This window comes from Coregonus lavaretus (genome assembly GCF_964263955.1).
Source record: "Coregonus lavaretus genome assembly, chromosome: 28".
Lineage (NCBI taxonomy): Eukaryota > Metazoa > Chordata > Actinopteri > Salmoniformes > Salmonidae > Coregonus > Coregonus lavaretus.
Genome location: NC_140015.1, coordinates 32,814,247 through 32,838,860, shown reverse-complemented (window position 1 = coordinate 32,838,860; position 24,614 = coordinate 32,814,247). Strand labels below are relative to the sequence as shown.

The following is a 24,614-nucleotide window of genomic DNA, read 5'->3' as shown; positions in this document are numbered from 1 at the left end:
CAACTGTAACAATGAATTTGATTGACAACGAGTGCTTATTGGGCAAATGTATCAATGTTTTCACTTAATATTTGCAGCCAAAATGCAGTTTACATTTTGTCAATAATCCTGTGATTGTAAGACAACCCTGTCTCTTTTCCTCAAAATTGTACACACATCGGTTTGTTAGTAAACCCCCTACCTGTCTATACCATAAAGTAATGTTCAGTACACATATACTTGGTTTCCATTCTCACTTAAACCTACGGCAAGTTAAAATACACCATTTGGAGTTTGGCAGTTCATTTAGTTTGCTTGGTGTTTTACTAAATAATATTAGTGTCATTTTGCAAACATCAACTGAATCCATTTTGATAGCCACACAACAAGAGTAGATATAGTCAACTAACTATCAACAGATTTTGACTTACATTCTACCTGACTCAAAGTATAAGTTATGCTATGCACAAAGTATAATTTATGGGCTGGATTCAATCCGTATTGAGGAAGTATCGCGGAAGATCCGTATAAATATGTTAAGGTAATTTCCCATTGAGCTGACATATGCAGCGTTTACCGTGAATGCAGTCTCCGCGAACGCAGGAACATTGCCTTCGGTGATAGGGAATGAATCCAGCCCCCTAGTGTGAGTTAGTGTTTTCAATCGCTTTGGTGCTATTTTAACAAGTATGTGGTGAGTTTTAAAACTCAGTACAAAACTCCAAACTGGTAGCACTTATAACGCAGAAAGTCTTATATTAAAAACCTTTTTCTGTGCATTCATTTTGTCTCCAGACATCTTTCACCACACAACCATTGATATAAAATACATGTTTACGTGAAATACCATGAGAACATGGATTTGATCCCCAAAACAGAACGTAATGATACTGTATCTTCTCAATTTTGTTGTTTTAACAACCAGTTAATCTAAGCACATTACACTGTTTTCACATTAGGCAATACACTTGCACTACCCTTTAAAACTGACTGGAAATCTAATTTCTATAATTTCTACAGACAAAGTAAATATATTGTCCAGATGTAATTCAAATATATAGTAGTTGTACTGTAATCAAATGAAAACATTTTAATGAATGAAAGAAACATAATGTTTAGCAGGCATTAGTTTGCATCAAGCCTGTCTTGAGCATTTTGCCATTGCAGTAAATGTCCTCACTGTTCATGCACCTGGGGAAAAACCTTTTGGCAGGGCGAATCCAAGCCTGACATAGGTCTGGACTGATGTCATTTCATCCTCATCCATGGCCTGAAGGAGGGTGGCACACTTATGCGGATGGCAATCATACACCTTCTTCCTGTATTGTAATCATGTATTGTATTTTACAGTATTGTAGTGGTCCTGTGTGGCTCAATTAGAAAGAGCATGGCACCAGCAACACCAGAGTTGTGGGTTCAATTCCCACTGTTGTCACTTTGGTTAAAGCACCTGCTAGGTAAATGGCATATATTACGGTATTACAGTACTGTAGTGCCCAATGCAATTTTAGTAAAGCAGTATGAAACCCCCCACCAACTCCATTTTGGATACCTGTTTACTTTATAGAGTATACATTTGTTACATACAGTACATCTCTGATCTTGTCAATATTAGATTTTTTCAAACTTACTGTGAAGTTAAATCATAATACTCATCATAATAGCACATCAAATCAAATTGTATTTGTCACATGCTTCGTAAACAGGTGTAGACTAACAGTGAAATGCTTACTTACGGGCCATTACAATATATATCATGCTTTATATGTTTCTACTATACAAACCTACATTTTCATTATGCAGTTCTCAAAATCTGTAGTAGACAAACCAGTTTAAAATCTATAGGCAGGGATGGCTTGTTCAATAGGGCGATATGGGCGACGCACTGCCAAACGGGAAAAGGAAGGGATTTTTTTTCTAATCAATTATATCACGGCAACAGCAGTTATCAGTGTTCACGTCTGATCTGCCAGCCACTAAATGTCAAATCAGGCTAAAGTCGTGCTTCAAATGTCCCCGCCCGTTTTTTGGGCGATTTCAGTCAGGTTGAAAATCGCCCAGAAGTCTCTCATAGCCTGTCATGTAAAATCTATTTTTTTCACATTTCAAAGCTTTCAATACATTCTCTATGGGTGTCTGTGGGCTTGCACTTACGCGCTTTCGTCATACGTGACGTCACCATGAACGTAACTAAGACAATGGCGGCTAGCAGCGTCTCTGTTGCGACCTGCAGTGTGGCGTTATTTTATGTTTTTAATTTGTAGACTTAGTTTACAAACATTCTGCCAACCATGGATTTCCAGTGGTTGGTTTTGGACTGATCTTGTTGATCGTGTACATACCCGCTACGAACGGACTAAATAATGAAAACGCTGCTGGCAGCGGAATCCCAATACAGCTGGGAGACTTGGCTGGATGACAGAGTCCCGGACAGAGAAGTGGAGCCGGCCGGCTTCACCCTGGTCAGAGCGGACCGCGATCCTGGTAAGAGAGCGACTCTGTACCCCGACATTGAACTGCTTTCTGTGTCATTGAACCTTACTATCTGCCCCGTGAGTTCCCCCAATTGTTTGTTACCGTTGTGTACTGTTGATAATCACAAGTTTACTGGAGAACTGAGACCAAGTAGAGACTTTGGACAGGGTGGATATGGTATAATAAAGGCAGTTTATTCAGAGGTAAAGATATCTGGAATCGCGTGCACGGACTCGTTCGTCAAACTCTTAGGGAGAAGAGAGCCCCGAAAACATTGTGTGCAGACATTTTATACAATAAATGATGTAGGTTGAATCTAGTAGTTCTGATCTTCTGATTGGTCCTGATGAGTTGGGCGAGGTCCCCTCCACTGTTGCATTGGCTCTGAGTCGGGTTCTCTGTCTTCAAATGTTCAGCCTAAAGAGAGGGGATTTGTGTGTGTGTGTGTGTGTGTGTGTGTTTAACAGTGATGATGTGTGTGTGTGTTATCAGTGATGATGTGTGTGTGTGTGTGTGTGTGTCCTCAGAGCAAGAACTCGTGAGTTGGAAGAACTGAGAGACCTATGGCGTGGGTGTTGTCCTTGGCCACCTGCTGACAAGGCTGACAAGATAGGACTCTTTTGTCCATTGTTATAGGATAGGAACAGCATTGATTGAAAACAAACGCCCAACACAAAATGGGTCATGCACAAGATTTTAGTCAGACCAATCTATAACATTATATATTTACTATGACAGTACATTCAACCAAAAGCTAATATAACAAAGGCATCAGAGATTATTTATAATCTGTCACAGAAACTGGAATCCATCTCCCCAGATCAGTCAATAAATGCTTCTGGTATTGACTTATATGCTGCCCCTGTCTTCATGTTGTTGCTGGACATATCTTTTTTAAAATGTGTGTAGGTCACCTAAATCATCAGAAAAATTGCCCCTCCTGAGAATTTTTTCAGGAGCCGCCACTGTCTATAGGTATACCAAACGGTTAAGTGATTATCAATTAAGAGCAGTCGAATTAAGTAATAGTAAAATGTGTTTTAACAAATTAGAAGACAATCATATCAAAAGTAATGTGAGCATTGCATTGTAAAGAGTAATTACTTTATGAACACTGATTAAGTGACTATGATTTTGTGTGTTGTACTTAGTCAATTGAAAATGTGCTTAGAGTTTTAAAACTGCTTTTTAATTATCTGTTTAGTGTTTTGTACTAAGCGTTGTGAAAATAAACATACTGTACATGCACCAAACCTTTAAGTGATCTATTGAAAAAATAATAATCTTGATTTGCTATACAATTATCTGTAAAAGAGAAAATAACTAATCAAATCAAATGTTATTTGTCACATACACTTGTTTAGCAGATGTCATTGCGGGTGTAGCGAAATGTTTGTGCTTCTAGCTCCAACAGTGCAGTAATATCTATAATCTAATATCTAAAACTACACTGCTCAAAAAAAATAAAGGGAACACTTAAACAACACAATGTAACTCCAAGTCAATCACACTTCTGTGAAATCAAACTGTCCACTTAAGAAGCAACACTGATTGACAATAAATGTCACATGCTGTTGTGCAAATGGAATAGACAACAGGTGGAAATTATAGGCAATTAGCAAGACACCCCCAATAAAGATGTGGTTCTGCAGGTGGTGACCACAGACCACTTCTCAGTTCCTATGCTTCCTGGCTGATGTTTTGGTCACTTTTGAATGCTGGCGGTGCTTTCACTCTAGTGGTAGCATGAGACGGAGTCTACAACCCACACAAGTGGCTCAGGTAGTGCAGCTCATCCAGGATGGCACATCAATGCGAGCTGTGGCAAGAAGGTTTGCTGTGTCTGTCAGCGTAGTGTCCAGAGCATGGAGGCGCTACCAGGAGACAGGCCAGTACATCAGGAGACGAGGAGGAGGCCGTAGGAGGGCAACAACCCAGCAGCAGGACTGCTACCTCCGCCTTTGTGCAAGGAGGAGCAGGAGGAACACTGCCAGAGCCCTGCAAAATGACCTCCAGCAGGCCACAAATGTGCACGTGTCTGCTCAAACAGTCAGAAACAGACTCCATGAGGGTGGTATGAGGGCCCGACGTCCACAGGTGGGGGTTGTGCTTACAGCCCAACACCGTGCAGGACGTTTGGCATTTGCCAGAGAACACCAAGATTGGCAAATTCGCCACTGGCGCCCTGTGCTCTTCACAGATGACAGCAGGTTCACACTGAGCACATGTGACAGATGTGACAGAGTCTGGAGACGCCGTGGAGAACGTTCTGCTGCCTGCAACATCCTCCAGCATGACCGGTTTGGCGGTGGGTCAGTCATGGTGTGGGGTGGCATTTCTTTGGGGGGGCCGCACAGCCCTCCATGTGCTCGCCAGAGGTAGCCTGACTGCCATTCGGTACCGAGATGAGATCCTCAGACCCCTTGTGAGACCATATGCTGGTGCGGTTGGCCCTGGGTTCCTCCTAATGCAAGACAATGCTAGAACTCATGTGGCTGGAGTGTGTCAGCAGTTCCTGCAAGAGGAAGGCATTGATGCTACGGACTGGCCCGCCCGTTCCCCAGACCTGAATCCAATTGAGCACATCTGGGACATCATGTCTCGCTCCATCCACCAACGCCACGTTGCACCACAGACTGTCCAGGAGTTGGCGGATGCTATAGTCCGCCACCTCAACAGGAGCATGCCCAGGTGTTGTAGGGAGGTCATACGGGCACGTGGAGGCCACACACACTACTGAGCCTCATTTTGACTTGTTTTAAGGACATTACATCAAAGTTGGATCAGCCTGTAGTGTGGTTTTCCACTTTAATTTAGAGGGCGACTCCAAATCCAGACCTCCATGGGTTGATAAATTTGATTTCCATTGATAATTTTTGTGTGATTTTGTTGTCAGCACATTCAACTATGTAAAGAAAAAAGTATTTAATAAGATTATTTCATTCATTCAGATCTAGGATGTGTTGTTTAAGTGTTCCCTTAATTTTTTTGAGCAGTGTATAATCATAGGGAAAGCCAAAAATATTAAAAGATGCAGATGTAAGGTAGTAAATGCTCCTTTTTTTGTTGTTGTATTTTTTCGTGGTATCCAATTGGTAGTTACAGTCTTGTCCCATCGCTGCAACTCTCGTATGGACACAGGAGAGGCGACGGTCAAGAGTCGTGCGTCCTCCGAAACACAACCCAACCGAGCCGCACTGCTTCTTGACACAGTGCCCGCTTAACCCGGAAGCCAGCCGCACCAATGTGTCGGAGGAAACATTGGTGCGGCTGAGTCAGCGTGCACTGCGCCCGGCCCCCACAGGAGTCGCTAGTGCGCGATGGGACAAGAACATCCCTGCCGGCCAAACCCTCCCCTAACCTGGACGACGCTGGGCCAATTGTGCGCCGCCCGGTCGCTGCCGGCTGCATGGGTCTCCCGGTCGCTGCCGGCTGCAACAGAGCCTGGACTCGGACCAGGATCACTAGTGGCACAGCTAGCACTGTGATGCAGTGCCTTTGACCACTGCGCCAATCGGGAGGCCGTAAATGCTCCTTTTAATGTCTAGTTGAAAGTGATCAAGTACGCAGGATAAGCCTGAATGTCATTGAATACAATAAACATGGATGGTGCTGTTGGGTCGTCTGTCATGCTGTCATAGAGTTGAGTAGGTGATTTGAGTTTAGCTGGAGGCGTGATCATATCTTGTTGTCCTGCTATGAAATCTCCGGTCAGAACAAGGCACAGGTACATGTGCTTCTGCCCTTGGGAATCTCGGACTAAGTAGGTGTCATCGGCAGAGTAGCTGGCCTCAACTGCAAAGTAGGTGCCGTTTCCATACACTGCCGCTGCAAAAAGTGATGACATTATTATCTCACAAATTATCTGTAGACTTCCGCTGAGTGGTAGGAGGTGGTCAGAGAACTTAGCTAGCTGGCTAACTAGCGTTCATTATTTTTGCCTAATTTGCTTAATGACTTTCGTTGGTGAGTGATCAGTCTGTTGCAGATGCAGTCGCTGCATTAGTGGCAAAACCAAAATGAGTATACTTTCCTAATACTCATGCCTGTTTATAATTTGATCTGATTTTGTACCGCTTATAATAAAAACTGACGTTTCTGGCCCTACTTTATAACTCTGGTGTTTGTCATTTTGTACATCTTACCATTTTCCCCAGCGTAGCTCCGATTGAACCCATTTGCGTTAATTTGATCTACGATTTGCGGGCAGGTTCCATGGAAGAGCCTCTTCTCATTGTTCTGGTGACCATTCCTGGAAACCATTTCTTGTTTCTTGATCTGAAGATTCTTCCACAGGCTTGGGTTCTGGATCCTCTCAATCTGAAGGAAGGGGAAAAATCACACATTCATCAGCAAAAAGACCTTGTCAAAGACTGTCAATACAGCTACATTTCATACCCTAATAGGGCCGGTTTTCAAAACCAAGATTAAGCCTGGATCTGGATTAAAAAGCACAACTCATTCCATTAAGAACATGGTCAAATGATTACACTATAACAACTGTAAGCATTCCATTTGGCAGACCCAGCTAGAATGTAACCAGGGGTGGAATTGAAGGGCAATATGTAATTCTTGGTGATTTAACAGTGGAGAGATCTCTGTGTTGTCTTTTTTAATTGCACCTCTTCATGTAACTTGTATGGAAATACATTTAGCAGAAGAGCTAGATACCTTTAGAACATTGTTTTGCCAAGTGGCCTGAAACAGGCCTAGGACATCATCATGCTCAGAGGTCCCTGGCTGGATGGGAAAGACTGCCATAAAGCGTTGTCTGCCATGGCATCCCAATACTGAGGAAGACTGTCATGAGCTGCAGAATACAGTTGAATAATGAAGGGTCAAACAAACACACTGGCTTTACATTGTTGTAAATTCTTGTTAGTACTATAATGGGAATACAACAGTGGGAATGCTATACTCCCAACCAAGAGGAACATAGCTAATGAGCAAGCAATATCAACATAAAAGTTATTGGAATGTGCACGGATCAATATCAATCTTAGCCAATCATAAACTCTCAAGAGAACACTTTAGAGAGGATTTTGAATGTGGTTTACATGGAAGGCCAAAAGGTTAAGTACCTGCTTTGTCAATGCGTCTGATATCGAGGCTGTTGCCGAGGCTATCTGTCGCAGGCCCATTTGGCAGGGTGACCTTGTACATCCGACCCTGGATAGTGACCTCCAAATGCTGCTTCTTGGTCTCATTTGCCTGCTCCAGATGGAAGTTGTGGATGAGGTCGAAGCTTTGGTACTGCCCCCCCTGCTGGCTAGCTCAGCACTCCTATTGAGTTCCTCTTCACTACGGACCCTTCGGAGCATCTTCTGGATTTCATTAGTAACTTTGAGCACATTTTTGGTGATGCCCTCTATAGTAAGCTTGTCTTGGGATGACTCCTGTTTCACTCTCACTCCCATGGTGTTGATCATGTTACTAATGCGCTGGCGGTCAGAAATTGATAAATTGATGATGGCATTGTCAGTGATGCTGGTGCTGTCTTGCTCCTTCAAGATCAGGTCCTTGACCCACTGCTTGGCTTCATCTACTTTAGCCTGAGAATCCCCACAGATGTGGAAGCAAGCCGGATCCACTTCTTTATCCATGAAGACAAAGCTCTCATGCGTTTGTGTCTTATCACCTTTACTCCTAATGACAATTGCTGTAAGAATATGAACAGATTGTAATAGATTGTAAATGCAAGTCCCAGATAATGCAGCTGTTTATCCAAAAAATTATGTGAACAAAAAAACTAATAAATTGACATTGAAAGTGTTTAAGTAATCATGCAATTTATAGAAAGTAATTTTTCTAGCGAACTGAAAAGTGTTATTAGATATATTATGCATACGGTATATACTTAAGGCAATAAAGGCATCCCATACATTTTATTTTGTTGCCAATGTTTTCAAAGGTTTTAAACAGGCTGCCTTGATCTTGAAGGTCAGTGACCGCCTCCTGTGCATCAGTGTCCTCCTTTTCCTGAGCATCTGTGCCTTCCTTCTTCAGCATACTGTTGTAAAATTCAGTCAGCATGGCAGTCTGAAAGATGACAATCCGGACCAGCCTCAAGGTGTTCACTGACTTCTTGCCCACCACTTCCACTAGCGCATCTAACATGGCGTCTGCCACCTGGCTCACCTGGACATTGCCTTGGCCTTAAAAAAGTAGATATGAATCGGAATTAAAATGGCAATTGTGACTGTTTGAATTTGAATTGGGATTCAATATAACACGACTTTATAAAGGTTCATACATGCTTATAACAAGTATAAAAGCATTAGGCTTTAAGTAAAGTGTTATTCTGTCTAACAAATGCTGTATCAATGTTATTTGATATTTATCCTATGCTCTTTATACAGTCAGTCATGTTCTCTGTTTGGTCAGTCAAGCTTGTCTTTTGGAGTCACAAATATTGGTGTCTTCACCTCAGGTTGTTATTGGAAATACATTTTTGTACACTTCTTTTGTGATGATCCCCTATAGATTGTCAAATTATCAACAAACAATCAACTGCAACTTAGGGTTAAGGTTAGATGATAGTCAGTTAAACAGTTTGTTGAGAGTCAGTTGAACAGTTTGCTGATAGTAATTTGAACATAAACCATCTCTAGGGTAATGTCCAAATAAAGTGTGAGACTTTATTCTCAATTACCAACACGGCTAATTAAGATAAACTGCATTGTTGCACATTACAGCCTACTGGGCACAGAAGTCAATTCAACGTCTATTTCACGTTGGTTCAACGTAATTTAATTCAAATGACGTAGACACTACGTTGATTAAACCAGTGGGAGCTCAGTGGGAGGTGACACAAATAATGACTTACTGAATCCCATGCATATTGAATCTCCCAATAAAACCTACTGATAAAACCAATAAAACTGCTGTTGTTGAATGTTTAACCTAAAACAGGGAACCTCAGGTGAGCCAGAGGTAAGGTTGGATTTACCTGTCTTAAGGTTGAAGGTCTTATGTATACCTGTATAACCACCCCTCCCATCTTTGTCTCATGCATTCCTGAGGTTGAAGTGACCTTAGAGAAAATACCTAATAGTAGGAAATAAATGGTGTAAAAGTTGACAAAATAATAGCAGATAAATCATATTTGATTTAAGAAAAGAGTGAGCTCCTCCTGCTAAAAATCAGGAGGAGAAAGTTGGCATTGTGTCAGACAGTGTAATACCTTGGTGTTTATATTGATAGTCAACTGAATTGGAATGTAAACATTAAAAAGCTTTCAGCTCCATAGACACTACAACTCTGAGAAAAGATGTGTGCACACAAACCAAACTAATTGATCGGGATAACCCATTTAAAGGAATTACCAGCTGCTTGGTCATCTCTAAAACTGAGGGTAAGCTACACCAGATCAAGAGTTGACATGAAATTTGATTGCTCCGTACCATCACGCTCAAATTGGTAAATCACAAGATTTTCATGCTGCAAAACGACTTAGGATCAGGTTCAAATGTGTGTTTGTTATGAGGATTATATGAGCTGCACCTTTACCTTGTTGAGTGGATGCTGAGCCCTTTGAAATTGCAGACTGGGTCATGAACCTTTTGTTAAATTCGTCAGTGAAAGCCTGACAGGGAAATAATACTAATTCAATGCAATACCATTTGACCAATTCAGCTGCATTCACAACTTATTTTAGTACCACCTCCTGGTTATCAAATGCCCTCTAAACATTATTGTGTATATTTATAGGCACACAGTTTGGCCTTATACCTTCAAAGTCAGCACATCACTTGGGTGGAGAATGAACACCACCTCCATCAAATGCTTGGGGTTCTTCTTACTGCTAAAGTTGAGGACTTTATCCAGCATCAGAGAGGCCACCAGGTCTTTGGGGAAGCCCAGGTTTCCTGTGCCGATGGCGGGGAAGGTCACTGACACTAGTTGCTGCTGCTCCGCCAGAACCAGGCACTTCTTTACGATCTCACTCAACATCTGCAAGATGTCAGGTAGACATGTTTTTCATAAAATAATTTCTGCAAACTTGTTTAAATCTTTGTAATTTAATTGAGCATGTTTGTACAGTATTGTGTGTTTACATTGTATTGCCATGGTATGTGAAATACAAAGAAACATTTTAATTCTCAGTTGTTCTCAACATCTAAGAGTATGGTGTTCCAGTTAATTTTTCTGTGAAGGTAGACAGTCAAAGGTAGACAGCATTCTACCTTCTGTGCTGCTCCTTGTCCATTACTCCAACTAGGATCAATGGTATGAAAGACCAGCTTGCTATTGAGGTTGCAGCCTTTGGTGATGATGACTTCCCCAACCTTGCCAGCAGTGGCATGTTGGTTTATCAGTTCCTGAAGTTGGGGGCCAGCAGCATTAAGGAGTGCTGTTGAGACTGCTCCACTATCCAGTATCAGGTCATCATCCGACTGTATTCACAACAACCTCTGTCTGTAACAGAAACAGTGCATTCGGAAAGTATTCAGACCCCTTGACTTTTTCCACATTTTGTTACGTTACAGCCTTATTCTAAAATTGATAAAATACATTTTTTTTCCTCATCAATCTACAACACAATACCTCATAATGACAAAGCGAAAACAGGTTTTTAAGTTTGCAAAGAAATAAAAAACTGAAAGTATTCAGACCCTTTGCTATGAGACTCGAAATTGAGCTCAGGTGCATCCTGTTTCCATTGATCATCCTTGAAATGTTTCTACAACTTGATTGGAGTCCACCTGTGGTAAATTAAATTGATTGGACATGATTTGGAAAGGCACACCTGTCTATATAAGGTCCCACAGTTGAAAGTGCATGTCAGAGCAAAAACCAAGCCATGAGGTTGAAGGAATTGTCCATAGATCTCAGAGACAGGATTTTGTTGAGGGAATTATCTAGAGGCTACCAAAAAAATTCTGCAGCATTGAAGGTCCCTAAGAACACCGTGGCCTCCATCATTCTTAAATTAATGAAGTTTGGAACCACAAAGACTCTTCCTAGAGCTGGCCGCCCAACCAAACTGAGCAATCGGGGGAGAAGGGCCTTGGTCAGGGAGGTGACCAAGAACCCAATGGTCACTCTGACAGAGCTCCAGAGTTCATTTGTGGAGATGGGAGAACCATCCAGAAGGACAACAATCTCTGCAGTACTCCACCAATCAGGCCTTTATGGTAGAGTGGCCAGATGGAGCCTCTCCTCAGTAAAAGGCACATGACAGGCCGCTTGGAGTTTGCCAAAAGGTACCTAAAGGACTCTCAGACCATAAGAAACAAGATTCTCTGGTCTGATGAAACCAAGATTGAACTCTTTGGCCTGAATGCCAAGCGTCATGTTTGGAGGAAACCTGGCACCATCCCTACGGTGAAGCATGGTGGTGGCAGCGGCTGGGACTGGGAGACCAGTCAGGATCAAGGGAAAGATGAACGGTGCAAAGTACAGAGATGTCCTTGATGAAAACCTGCTAAGGACTTCAGACTGGGGCGAAGGTTCACCTTCCAACAGGAACGACCCTAATCACACAGCCAAGACAACGCAGGAGTGGCTTCAGGACAAGTCTCTGAATGTCCTTGAGTGGCCCAGCCAGAGCCCGGACTTGAACCCGATCTAACATCTCTGAAGAGACCTGAAAATAGCTGTGCAGCGACGCTCCCCATCCAACCTGACAGAGCTTGAGAGGATCTGCAGAGAAGAATGGGAGAAACTCCCCAAATACAGGTGTCCCAAGCTTGTAGGATCATACCCAAGAAGACTCGAGGCTGTCATCGCTGCCAAAGGTACTTCAATAAAGTACTGAGTAAAGGGTCTAAATACTTATGTAAATGTGATATTATTATTTAAAGAAATTTGCTAACATTTCTAAAAACCCGTTTTTCTTTGTCTTTATGGGGTATTGTGTGTAGATATGAGGGGGGAAAACAATTGAATCCATTTTAGAATAAGGCTAACGTAATGAAATGTGGAAAAAGTCAAGGGGTCTGAATACTTTCCGAATGCACTGTAAATCAGAATATTAAGCATTCTAGTTCAATGGTTGATTAGTTAATAAATAAATAAAAATAAACTATTGATTAAATGAATGGATAACCAGAAATATAATATGCATAAGTAACAGGTATGATACTCAGGGTAAACTACACCAGACTATGTAAAATAATTATCTGATTTGATTTAAATAAGACTGAAATTCATAAGAGAGCAAAGGCATAATGATAACAGTTTACCAAAGCATCTTGGATGTTTCCTTTCATCAGTGTGATGGTCAGCCCCTCTTTGGTCTGCACTCTCTCTGACCCATTTGTGGTCAGCTCCCGTCTATAATGCTGGGTCTCTGTGGATATGGCCAGATGCTGTTGTGGATTATTTGTCCCATGGCTCCCAAACTCCTTCGGCACCATTTCCTCCATAGCCTGGACCGTCTTGTCATTGTTCACCAGATGCATCTCATCAACCAACTGGACTACACAAGCGGTCTTAATTTTGACGGCGTCAACATACATGGCCTCCTCGTCCTGGAAGAACTTTTTTGCTCCAGGCACGTGAACTTGCAAAGTATCAAAGTATGTTGATGATACCAGGTCTTTAAATAAGGTCAAGCAGTCAGTGACATGAACCCTGATGCCACTAAGGCAAATGGCCCCATCCTTGAAAGAAACCTTTACTCCGCCTTTGACTATATCGGACCAAGCACTCTTTTTTTCCTGGATGAATTTGACAATAGCGTTAGACTTCATCTGAAGAATTTTGGCATAAGAAGCCATCAAGTTCGTTTTGCACTGAATTGACAATGTCCGTATTGCCAGCCACTACCACTTTTATATTTGGACGGCCACCAGATGTCTTGACCATGAAAGTCCTAGACAAAATGTTGTATGTTTTTTCCAAATGGGAGGTAAGGTCCTTCCACCCTGACATCTCCAGGACATTGGAGTCTTCTACATCTATGTACTTAGAAACCAAACATTTTTCAATTTGCCGTTTTGCTTCACTCAGGGCCTCGTCTGAGACAGCCAGGAGTGCCACTCCATTTCTATCTATTTCTAGTGCTGCATTAACACTCTGTGACGTGAAAAGAGAGTTGGTAAGCTTTTCTTGGTCTTCTTCCTGCAGAAACTCAAGGAGATAGTTGCTCACTTCCACCTTCTTCCATTTCAGTGCCAACCCACCATCCATAATCGCCCTATTAGCACCGCACACCTCTTGTATTAAGCCTTTTAAGATCACCTTCTGGCTCTCATGACTGTATGATATCTTCAGTTCTGGGTATTCACTTGCAATCTTGCCTTGCAGACCATCTTGCGAAAGTACATGGTAGATAGATGGAGGCAGGTGGAGCTCCTCTGTTTTGCTAGTCTTCTCCCTCTCAATTATTCTGGCAATCTTGTCCATGATTTCATTTAGTGACTGACTGAGCCTATCCACTTCATCTACCAAGCCCACCACTATGAGTGCACCTTTGGCCTTATCAGAGACTACAACCACAGCCTCACCAGACATTGCCTTGCAGATCTCCTCTTCAGACTCCTCCCATGCACAGTCCTGTACATGCAGCTCCAAGGATTTGAATTTAGACAAGGCTTGAGTGAAGGTAGCCTTGACAGTGTCCTTCCACTGCTGGACATGCTTGGCTTTGACATCTTTCTGTTTGAGTAGAGATGATAGGGGGCTTAACTGGACAGCATGGTGTTACAAGTCTACTTTGCAGAAGTTTTCCGCCATAATCTTGTTGATGGCCGCAGTAGCTTCCTGCTTGTCACAAAGGTATCTCCAAATGGCCTGGTCGATGTTCTCAGTGAAGGCAGCTGGGAGTTTCAATGTGGGTTTATCTTTGTCATACAGGGCCGTTCCCAGAGATTCATAAAATGGGAAAGCTTTGATAGGCTGCTTTTCATCGTGGTGTTTTTTTGTGACTCTGTGAACAGCTAATTACACAGAAATATTTGTAAATTTAGTATCCTGCATTATGAAAAACTCTCTCACAACATAGAGTATAAGAATGACAATTTACCGTTGGGATCTTGGAAAGTGATGATAGCGGATTGGTCCTCTTCACACATTACAATGTCGACAACCTCAACTTCTTTTTCATAGTACAGGGGGAGATGGTCTGAACTATAATTTGGAGTTATGTTTTCAACTTTCACTTTTGCTGTGATTTCCAGTAGTTTTACTGATAATTCGTTCTGCTTGAATATCTTGTGGCTGGGGCTGTTTGAGATAAAGTACTCAGTATCTGCCAAATAAGAAAAGGGTAGATTATGCGCTTAAGATATTGCTTAGGTTTCAATGACTGAACAAAGATGTGACAATAACAGGGACACTACACCACCCCCAGCCCACAGTTTTATTGTTTACCTTTTACATTTAGGAAAGTCACTACAGCCATGCTGATGTCTGGCAGGATCTCCAGACTGAATCTCTGTGATGCAGTAGGGGTAGTTTTCACGATCATTGTAAAGTCATAGTTATTTTGTTGCTTTGACAAAGTCATTTCTGAAGACTTTTTTATTTCATGTGATAAGTGATTCATAAAAATAAATAAAAATGTCCCTCATTTTAAGGTCAACCCTGTTACATGAACTGACAAAAAAATGTTTTATGAGCATGGCCTTATTTCTATTACAGCATATTGGATGACTGTCATTCATATTCCATTCACCCAGTTCAATGTAACATCGATAGGTTTAGGCTAGTACGTGATACTAACATTTTCCCTATACCCATCATGAGGTTGTTACAACCTAGCCTATGAAGGAAAGTTTACAATGTAGCTGCACACATGTTGAGAGAAAATGTTGAGGTGACAGACAGTGACACATTCAATACCGCCTTGCACACTCTTGCCTGCATCTAGCTGATCTACAGTGTAATCATTAGTCCAACAGTTGCAAACGAGAGTTTCTATTGGACAAATTCAGGTATGTTTATCCCCACTTCGTTCACTTCAATTTAAGAAAAAAAAATTATACAGAATCGGCGGAATGAATACACCTGTTGATCACGCATAAACACAGTTCACTTTCATAGCAACCACGTTGTATTCTTATCGCATCTATGCGCGCCGCTCTCCTCCTCTCACCCTTTCCCTTCGTTTGTGGACTTCAATGCACAACACATCAGCTGTATGTGACCAGGTGAAAAAACCTTTTCAAGCCAAACCATATCCTAACCACTACACACAGCCTACATCGTTGTCACCATATTAGCTAAAGTAACGTCCTAGTCAACATAGCTATTAGAACTAATGCGTTAGTAAACCTGCTACAATCATGCCATAACCTTACAGTCACTAAGCAGTTTAGCGTTTACACCGGCAGGCACTGGTGGAAATAAATGAATAAAACTAAAAGCTTACCTTGACTTGGAAGAGTTCCTGTGTTGTGTTGGATAGTCATAGCCAGCTAGCTAACATAGCATCCCTGTTTGAGCCGGGTGTTTCGAGTAGGCTAAACTAGCTAGCTGCATTTGCTAGCTAAGTAAGTGAAACTGAAAAAAAATGACACTTGCTTCTCCTTCTTTTCTGAAGAAATTAATTTGTTCAAAACTGTTCAACTATTGTCTTTCTCTCTCTTTGAGTCAACTACTCACCACATTTTATGCACTGCAGTGCTAGCTAGCTGTAGCTTATGCTTTCAGTACTTGATTCATTCTTTGATCCTTTGATTGGGTGGACAACATGTCAGTTCATGCTGCAAGAGCTCTGATAGGTTGGAGGATGTCCTCTGGAAGTTGTCATAATTACTATGTATGTCTATGGAAGGGGGTGAGAACCAAGAGCCTCCTAGGTTTTGTATTGAAGTCAATGTACCAAGAGGAGGACGGAAGCTAGCTGTCCTCCGGTTACACCATAGTGCTACCCTACAGATTGCTGTTGAGGCTACTGTAGACCTTCATTGCAAAACAGTGTGTTTTAATCAATTAGTTGGTGACGTGAATATAAACTCAGCAAAAAAAGAAACGTCCTCTCACTGTCAACTGCGTTTATTTTCAGCAAACTTAACATGTGTAAATATTTGTATGAACATAACAAGATTCAACAACTGAGACATAAACTGAACAAGTTCCACAGACATGTGACTAACAGAAATTGAATAATGTGTCCCTGAACAAAGGGGGGGTCAAAATCAAAAGTAACAGTCAGTATCTGGTGTGGCCACCAGCTGCATTAAGTACTGCAGTGCATCTCCTCCTCATGGACTGCACCAGATTTGCCAGTTCTTGCTGTGAGATGTTACCGCACTCTTCCACCAAGGCACCTGCAAGTTCCCGGACAATTCTGGGGGAATGGCCCTAGCCCTCACCCTCCGATCCAACAGGTCCCAGAAGTGCTCTTCGCTGGCCACGGCAGAACACTGACATTCCTGTCTTGCAGGAAATCACGCACAGAACGAGCAGTATGGCTGGTGGTATTGTCATGCTGGAGTGTCATGTCAGGATGAGCCTGCAGGAAGGGTACCACATGAGGGAGGAGGATGTCTTCCCTGTAACGCACAGCGTTGAGATTGCCTGCAATGACAACAAGGTCTGTCCGATGATGCTGTGACACACCGCCCCAGACCATGACGGACCCTCCACCTCAAAATCGATCCCGCTCCAGAGTACAGGCCTCGGTGTAACGCTCATTCCTGCGACGATAAACGCGAATCCGACCATCACCCCTGGTGAGACAATACTCATCAGTGAAGAGCACTTTTTGCCAGTCCTGTCTGGTCCAGCGATGGTGGGTTTGTGCGCATAGGTGACGTTGTTGCCGGTGATGTCTGGTGAAGACCTGCCTTACAACAGGCCTACAAGCCCTCAGTCCAGCCTCTCTCAGCCTATTGCGGACAGTCTGAGCACTGATGGAGGGATTGTGCATTCCTGGTGTAACTCGGCCAGTTGGCTTCGGGACAAGTCTCTGAATGTCATTCAGTGGCCCAGCCAGAGCCCCGACTTGAACATCTCCATAGAGGAACTCTAGAGCTCTGTCAGAGTGACCATCGGGTTCTTGGTCACCACCCTGACCAAGGCCCTTCTCCCCAGCAAAGGGTCTGAATACTTATGTAAATAAGTAGCAAAGGGTCTGAATACTTATGTAAATAAGGTATTACATTTTTTTCATATATACATTTGTAAAAACGTCTTAACCTTTGTCATTATCTCCCGAGTGGCGCAGTGGTCTAAGGCACTGCATCACAGTGCTAGCTGTGCCACTAGAGATCCTGGTTCGAATCCAGGCTCTGTCATAGCCGGCCGCGACCGGGAGACCCATGGGGCGGCGCTCAATTGGCCCAGCGTCGTCTAGGGTAGGGGAGGGAATGGCCGGCAGGGGATGTAGCTCAGTTTGTAGAGCATGGCGTTTGCAACGGCAGGGTTGTGGGTTCGTTTCCCACGGGGGGTATGAAAAAAATAAAAATGAAAAAATGAAAAAAAGTGATGTATGCACTAACTGTAAGTCGCTCTGGATAAGAGCGTCTGCTAAATTACTTAAATGTAAATGTAATGTCATTATGGGGTATTGTGTGTAGATTGCTGAGGATTTTAAAACATGTAATACATTTTAGAATAAGTCTGTAACGTAACAAAATGTGGAAAAAGTCAAGGGGTCTGAATACTTTCCAAATGCACTGTCAAATCAAATCAAATTTTATTGGTCACATGCGCCGAATACAACAGGTGCAGACATTGCAGTGAAATGCTTACTTACAGCCCTTAACCAACAGTGCATTTATTTTAAACAAAAAAAGTAAGAATAAAACAACAACAAAAAAAGTGTTGAGAAAAAAAGAGCAGAAGTAAAATAAAGTGACAGTAGGGAGGCTATATATACAGTAAAATAAAGTGACAGTAGGGAGGCTATATATACAGGGGGGTACCGTTGCAGAGTCAATGTGCGGGGGCACCAGCTAGTTGAGGTAGTTGAGGTAATATGTACATGTGGGTAGAGTTAAAGTGACTATGCATAAATACTTAACAGAGTAGCAGCAGCGTAAAAAGGATGGGGTGGGGGGGCAGTGCAAATAGTCCGGGTAGCCATGATTAGCTGTTCAGGAGTCTTATGGCTTGGGGGTAGAAGCTGTTGAGAAGTCTTTTGGACCTAGACTTGGCACGCCGGTACCGCTTGCCGTGCGGTAGCAGAGAGAACAGTCTATGACTAGGGTGGCTGGAGTCTTTGACAATTTTGAGGGCCTTCCTCTGACACCGCCTGGTATGGAGGTCCTGGATGGCAGGGAGCTTTGCCCCAGTGATGTACTGGGCCGTACGCACTACCCTCTGTAGTGTCTTGCGGTCAGAGGCCAAGCAGTTGCCATACCAGGCGGTGATGCAACCAGTCAGGATGCTCTCGATGGTGCAGCTGTATAATTTTTTGAGGATCTGAGGACCCATGCCAAATCTTTTTAGTCTCCTGAGGGGGAATAGGCTTTGTCGTGCCCTCTTCACGACTGTCTTGGTGTGTTTGGACCATGATAGTTCGTTGGTGATGTGGACACCAAGGAACTTGAAGCTCTCAACCTGTTCCACTACAGCCCCGTCGATGAGAATGGGGGCGTGCTCAGTCCTCTTTTTTTCCCTGTAGTCCACAATCATCTCCTTTGTCTTGGTCACGTTGAGGGAGAGGTTGTTGTCCTGGCACCACACGGCCAGATCTCTGACCTCCTCCCTATAGGCTGTCTCATCGTTGTCGGTGATCAGGCCTACCACTGTTGTGTCGTCGGCAAACTTAATGATGGTGTTGGAGTCGTGCCTGGCCATGCAGTCATGGGTGAACAGAGAGTACAGGAGGGGACTGAGCACGCACCCCTGAGGGCCCCCCGTGTTGAGGATCAGTGTGGCAGATGTGTTGTTACCTACCCTTACCACCTGGGGGCGGCCCGTCAGGAAGTCCAGGATCCAGTTGCAGAGGGAGGTGTTTAGTCCCAGGATCCTTAGCTTAGTGATGAGCTTAGAGGGCACTATGGTGTTGAATGCTGAGCTGTAGTCAATGAATAGCATTCTCACTGTAGGCTACTTAGAGGGTAACAATTGTGATATGTTTGTGTTGTAAGTTTTGTGGAATTATTTCTTTGTTAACCTGTTGATTATCTACGTGTTTCTTCAGAGTGAACCCTCAACCAGAAAGATACCCCCTCTTCAAGTGAATATCCCAGGTAAAAAGCACAGATGTTTCAGCTATCCAACGTATGGAAAAATAACGCTAAAATACTAGTTTCAAAAGTTGAAATTGAGAAACATGTAGAGTGATTCTATATTTATTACATTTCTAAACAATAAAATATAAATCATGTAAAGTCATGCTATTGAATTATGAGATACTTTACACTTGCAAGTACCCTTTGTACCGTGTACCATATGCATACAGTAAGTAGACAATCTGAAATGCTTTTTCACCGACTGATGCTACTCATTTGCATCACAGCATTGGCTATAACGAGATTGGAAGATCTGTGACTGCTGTTGGATGATATGTGTATTAATTAATAAAATACTTTCCAATTGTTTCCAGGAAAAAGGAAATCTGATGAGACCCATAAAAACAAACAAACAAAGAAACGACAACGTGGTGCTGCTTCCAGAATACCTGAAACATTTGGTAGGTGGATTATGTTTATATGGACCACAAAAATTTGAAGAAACGCTCTTTTAATTGGAAGCTGTTTAAGATAATGTATTGTAGACATTCCTAATTGAGAATCCTACAAATGTACATGACTGACTGTTTACTGTTTGCAGGTTGCACAGTTAGACAAGCTACAATTACAGTTCACTCCAAAATCAATGTTTGTCAGATGTTTCAGACCTCAAAAGTGGTGTTAATTAGTCCAGTGCTCTGCTCTTTTAGCCATATATCTAAGAGTAGTAGATATATGCTTATTTGAGTGCAGTACTCCTTTAAAACCCCTTAAGGTCGATGTCCGGGCCCCCTTGGAAATTTACATTTACATTTACGTCATTTAGTAGACGCTCTTATCCAGAGCGACTTACAAATAGGTGCATTCACCTTATAGCCAGTGGGATAACCACTTTACAATATATATATCTATTTTTTCTTTGGGGTGGGGTAAGGGGGGGTAGAAGGATTACTTTATCCTATCCCAGGTATTCCTTAAAGAGGTGGGGTTTCAAGTGTCTCCGGAAGGTGGTGAGTGACTCCGCTGTCCTGGCGTCGTGAGGGAGCTTGTTCCACCATTGGGGTGCCAGAGCAGCGAACAGTTTTGACTGGGCTGAGCGGGAACTGTGCTTCCGCAGAGGTAGGGGGGCCAGCAGGCCAGAGGTGGATGAACGCAATGCCCTCGTTTGGGTGTAGGGACTGATGAGAGCCTGAAGGTACGGAGGTGCCGTTCCCCTCACAGCTCCGTAGGCAAGCACCATGGTCTTGTAGCAGATGCGAGCTTCAACTGGAAGCCAGTGGAGTGTCTAATAAAAGTGCAGCAAGTGGTCTCTCTTCCAGAGCAGGATGTGTGAATACTACAGTCATTATGCTCCTAATCCGCATTGGAGTGTTAAGTGACAGCAGAAAGTCTATGATGATTACAAGTTAAAGCTGTTATAGTCTTGTGTTAGCCTGGAGAAATCCATTGTGTTTGTGCTAACATTCCACTCCTTGTCATGCCAAACAGTCTGGCTGTATGGCATGACAATAATAATATGCCATTTAGCAGACGCTTTTATCCAAAGCAACTTACAGTCATGTGTGCATACATTTTTACGTACAGTGGGGAAAAAAAGTATTTAGTCAGCCACCAATTGTGCAAGTTCTCCCACTTAAAAAGATGAGAGGCCTGTAATTTTCATCATAGGTACACGTCAACTATGACAGACAAATTGAGAATTTTTTTTCCAGAAAATCACATTGTAGGATTTTTTAAAAATTTATTTGCAAATTATGGTGGAAAATAAGTATTTGGTCACCTACAAACAAGCAAGATTTCTGGCTCTCACAGACCTGTAACTTCTTCTTTAAGAGGCTCCTCTGTCCTCCACTCGTTACCTGTATTAATGGCACCTGTTTGAACTTGTTATCAGTATAAAATACACCTGTCCACAACCTCAAACAGTCACACTCCAAACTCCACTATGGCCAAGACCAAAGAGCTGTCAAAGGACACCAGAAACAAAATTGTACACCTGCACCAGGCTGGGAAGACTGAATATGCAATAGGTAAGCAGCTTGGTTTGAAGAAATCAACTGTGGGAGCAATTATTAGGAAATGGAAGACATACAAGACCACTGAAAATCTCCCTCGATCTGGGGCTCCACGCAAGATCTCACCCCGTGGGGTCAAAATAATCACAAGAACGGTCAGAAAAAATCCCAGAACCACACGGGGGGACCTAGTGAATGACCTGCAGAGAGCTGGGACCAAAGTAACAAAGCCTACCATCAGTAACACACTACGCCGCCAGGGACTCAAATCCTGCAGTGGCAGACGTGTCCCCCTGCTTAAGCCAGTACATGTCCAGGCCCGTCTGAAGTTTGTTAGAGTGCATTTGGATGATCCAGAAGAGGATTGGGAGAATGTCATATGGTCAGATGAAACCAAAATATAACTTTTTGGTAAAAACTCAACTCGTCGTGTTTGGAGGACAAAGAATGCTGAGTTGCATCCAAAGAACACCATACCTACTGTGAAGCATGGGGGTGGAAACATCATGCTTTGGGGCTGTTTTTCTGCAAAGGGACCAGGACGACTGATCCGTGTGAAGGAAAGAATGAATGGGGCCATGTATCGTGAGATTTTGAGTGAAAACCTCCTTCCATCAGCAAGGGCATTGAAGATGAAACGTGGCTGGGTCTTTCAGCATGACAATGATCCCAAACACGCCCGGGCAACGAAGGAGTGGCTTCGTAAGAAGCATTTCAAGGTCCTGGAGTGGCCTAGCCAGTCTCCAGATCTCAACCCCATAGAAAATCTTTGGAGGGAGTTGAAAGTCTGTGTTGCCCAGTGACAGCTCCAAAACATCACTGCTCTAGAGGAGATATGCATGGAGGAATGGGCCAAAATACCAGCAACAGTGTGTGAAAACCTTGTGAAGACTTACAGAAAACGTTTGACCTGTGTCATTGCCAACAAAGGGTATATAACAAAGTATTGAGAAACTTTTGTTATTGACCAAATACTTATTTTCCACCATCATTTGCAAATAAATTCATAAAAAATCCTACAATGTGATTTTCTGGATTTTATTTCCTCATTTTGTCTGTCATAGTTGACGTGTACCTATGATGAAAATTACAGGCCTCTCTCATCTTTTTAAGTGGGAGAACTTGCACAATTGGTGGCTGACTAAATACTTTTTTTCCCCACTGTATGGGTGGTCCCGGGGATCGAACCCACTACCCTGGCGTTACAAGCGCCATGCTCTACCAATTGAGCTACAGAGGACCACAATAATCAATCAAAATCAAAATCGAAGTTCATTCGTCACTTGCACAGGATACACTGTGTGAGTTTGTAAATTAATGAATATGGGTGTGCGTGAGTGTGTGTGGGTGGGAGTTTTTTCAGCCGCCTTAGGAAGAACAGGCACTGGCGTGCCTTCTTGATAAATGCACCAAGGAGTGGCAAGGAGTGGAATGTTATCACAAACACACCAGATTTCTTCAGGCTAGTACTGTATCCTATTGTTTACAATAATTTGTAACCATGTAACATTTTTAAATGTCTTTTGTCTTTGTAATTCAATTTTTTCTTTGTAATAGGGTGGTACATTTTCTATTTTTATTTATTTACTTATGTTAATGTTCTGAATATAAATTACTATTTTAATGTTGACATTTAACAGCATTCAGTTTCTACAAATGCGCTGAACTATAAGGGTGCTGAGTCATGTTATTAATAGTCCAGATTGTATGTTTCTGACTTGCTACTCATGTTCTCTGGTGGTAGCCTACACAGGTCCAGCCACCACATATAGATAGAGGGAAATAAATATGCTAGAGGGCAAACTTTAACCTTGTCTTGGTCCAATTGTTGCTGTTTACCAAAGTTTCCATTCTATTTCTCTGAAATGTTGCCTTACTCTACTTTTGGGATAGCAAGCCTCTATTGAAACGGTGTAGTCAGTATATTGTATGTAATTTTGAGTGTTGTCATGTATTTTTCTGTCTATTTAATTGGTCTGAATGTTCATATCTTATCAAAAAGTCCTTTATTACACAGATATTTACTAAGTATGTCTGCTATTGAATGGATGCATATTCTTTGAGCTACTACATTTATTGAGATCTTTTTATTTTATTTTACTAAGCATGTCTTGGTTTATTTTTCATTAATTGAAAGGATTAATGTGGCTATTGTTTATGCTTGAATTATTGGTTAATCGTTTTATACAGTATGTGGACTTCCCTTCAAATTAGTGGATTTGGCTATTTCAGCCACACCCGTTGCTGACAGGTGTATAAAATCGAGCACACAGCCATGCAATCTCCATAGACAAACATTGGCAGTAGAATGGCCTTACTGAAGAGTTCAGTGACATTCAACGTGGCACCGTCATAGGATGCCACCTTTCTAACAAGTCAGTTCGTCAAATTTCTGCCTTGCTAGAGCTGCATCGTCAACTGTTATTGCTGTTATTGTGAAGTGGAAACGTCTAGGAGCAACAATGGCTCAGCCGCAAGTGGTAGGCCACACAAGCTCACAGAACGGGACCGCCGAGTGCTGAAGTGCGTAGCCTGTAAAAATCATCAGTTCTCAGTTGCAACACTCACTACCGAGTTCCAAACTGCCTCTGGAAGCAACATCAGCACAATAACCATTTGTCAGGAGCTTCATGAAATGGGTTTCCATGGCCGAGCTGTTTTTCAGGATTTGGGCTAGGCCTCTTAGTGCCAGTGAAGGGAAATCTTAATGCTACAGTATACAATTACATTCTAGACGATTCTGTGCTTTGTGGCAACAGTTTGGTGAAGGCCCTTTCCTGTTTCAGCATGAGATTGACCCCAAGCACAAAGCAAGGTCCATACAGAAATGGTTTCGAGATCGGTGTGGAAGAACTTGACTGGCCTGCACAGAGCCCTGACTTCAACCCCATCTAACACCTTTGGGATGAATTGGAACGCTGACTGCGAGCCAGGCCTAATCACCCAAAATCAGTGCCCAACCTCACAAATGCTCTTGTGGCTGAATGGAAGCAAGTCACCACAGGAATGTTCCAACATCTAGTGGAAAGCCTTCCCAGAAGAGTGGAGGCTGTTATAGCAGCAAAGGGGGGAC

At 42.7% G+C, this 24,614-nt stretch overlaps 1 pseudogene across 1 annotated transcript; it reads right to left on the bottom strand.

Moving 5' to 3' along the window:
* Window positions 1–5,998: 5,998 nt before the first annotated feature.
* LOC311103232 (protein mono-ADP-ribosyltransferase PARP14-like) lies at window positions 5,999–14,869 on the bottom strand (annotated as a pseudogene). Its single transcript has 12 exons — window positions 14,773–14,869; window positions 14,426–14,650; window positions 12,642–14,339; window positions 10,641–10,872; window positions 10,186–10,407; window positions 9,964–10,039; window positions 9,358–9,501; window positions 8,337–8,609; window positions 7,536–8,113; window positions 7,126–7,264; window positions 6,600–6,774; window positions 5,999–6,282 (listed from the first exon to the last, which is right to left on the bottom strand). The product of its transcript is annotated as a protein mono-ADP-ribosyltransferase PARP14-like (transcript).
* Between the last annotated feature and the right edge of the window lie 9,745 nt (window positions 14,870–24,614).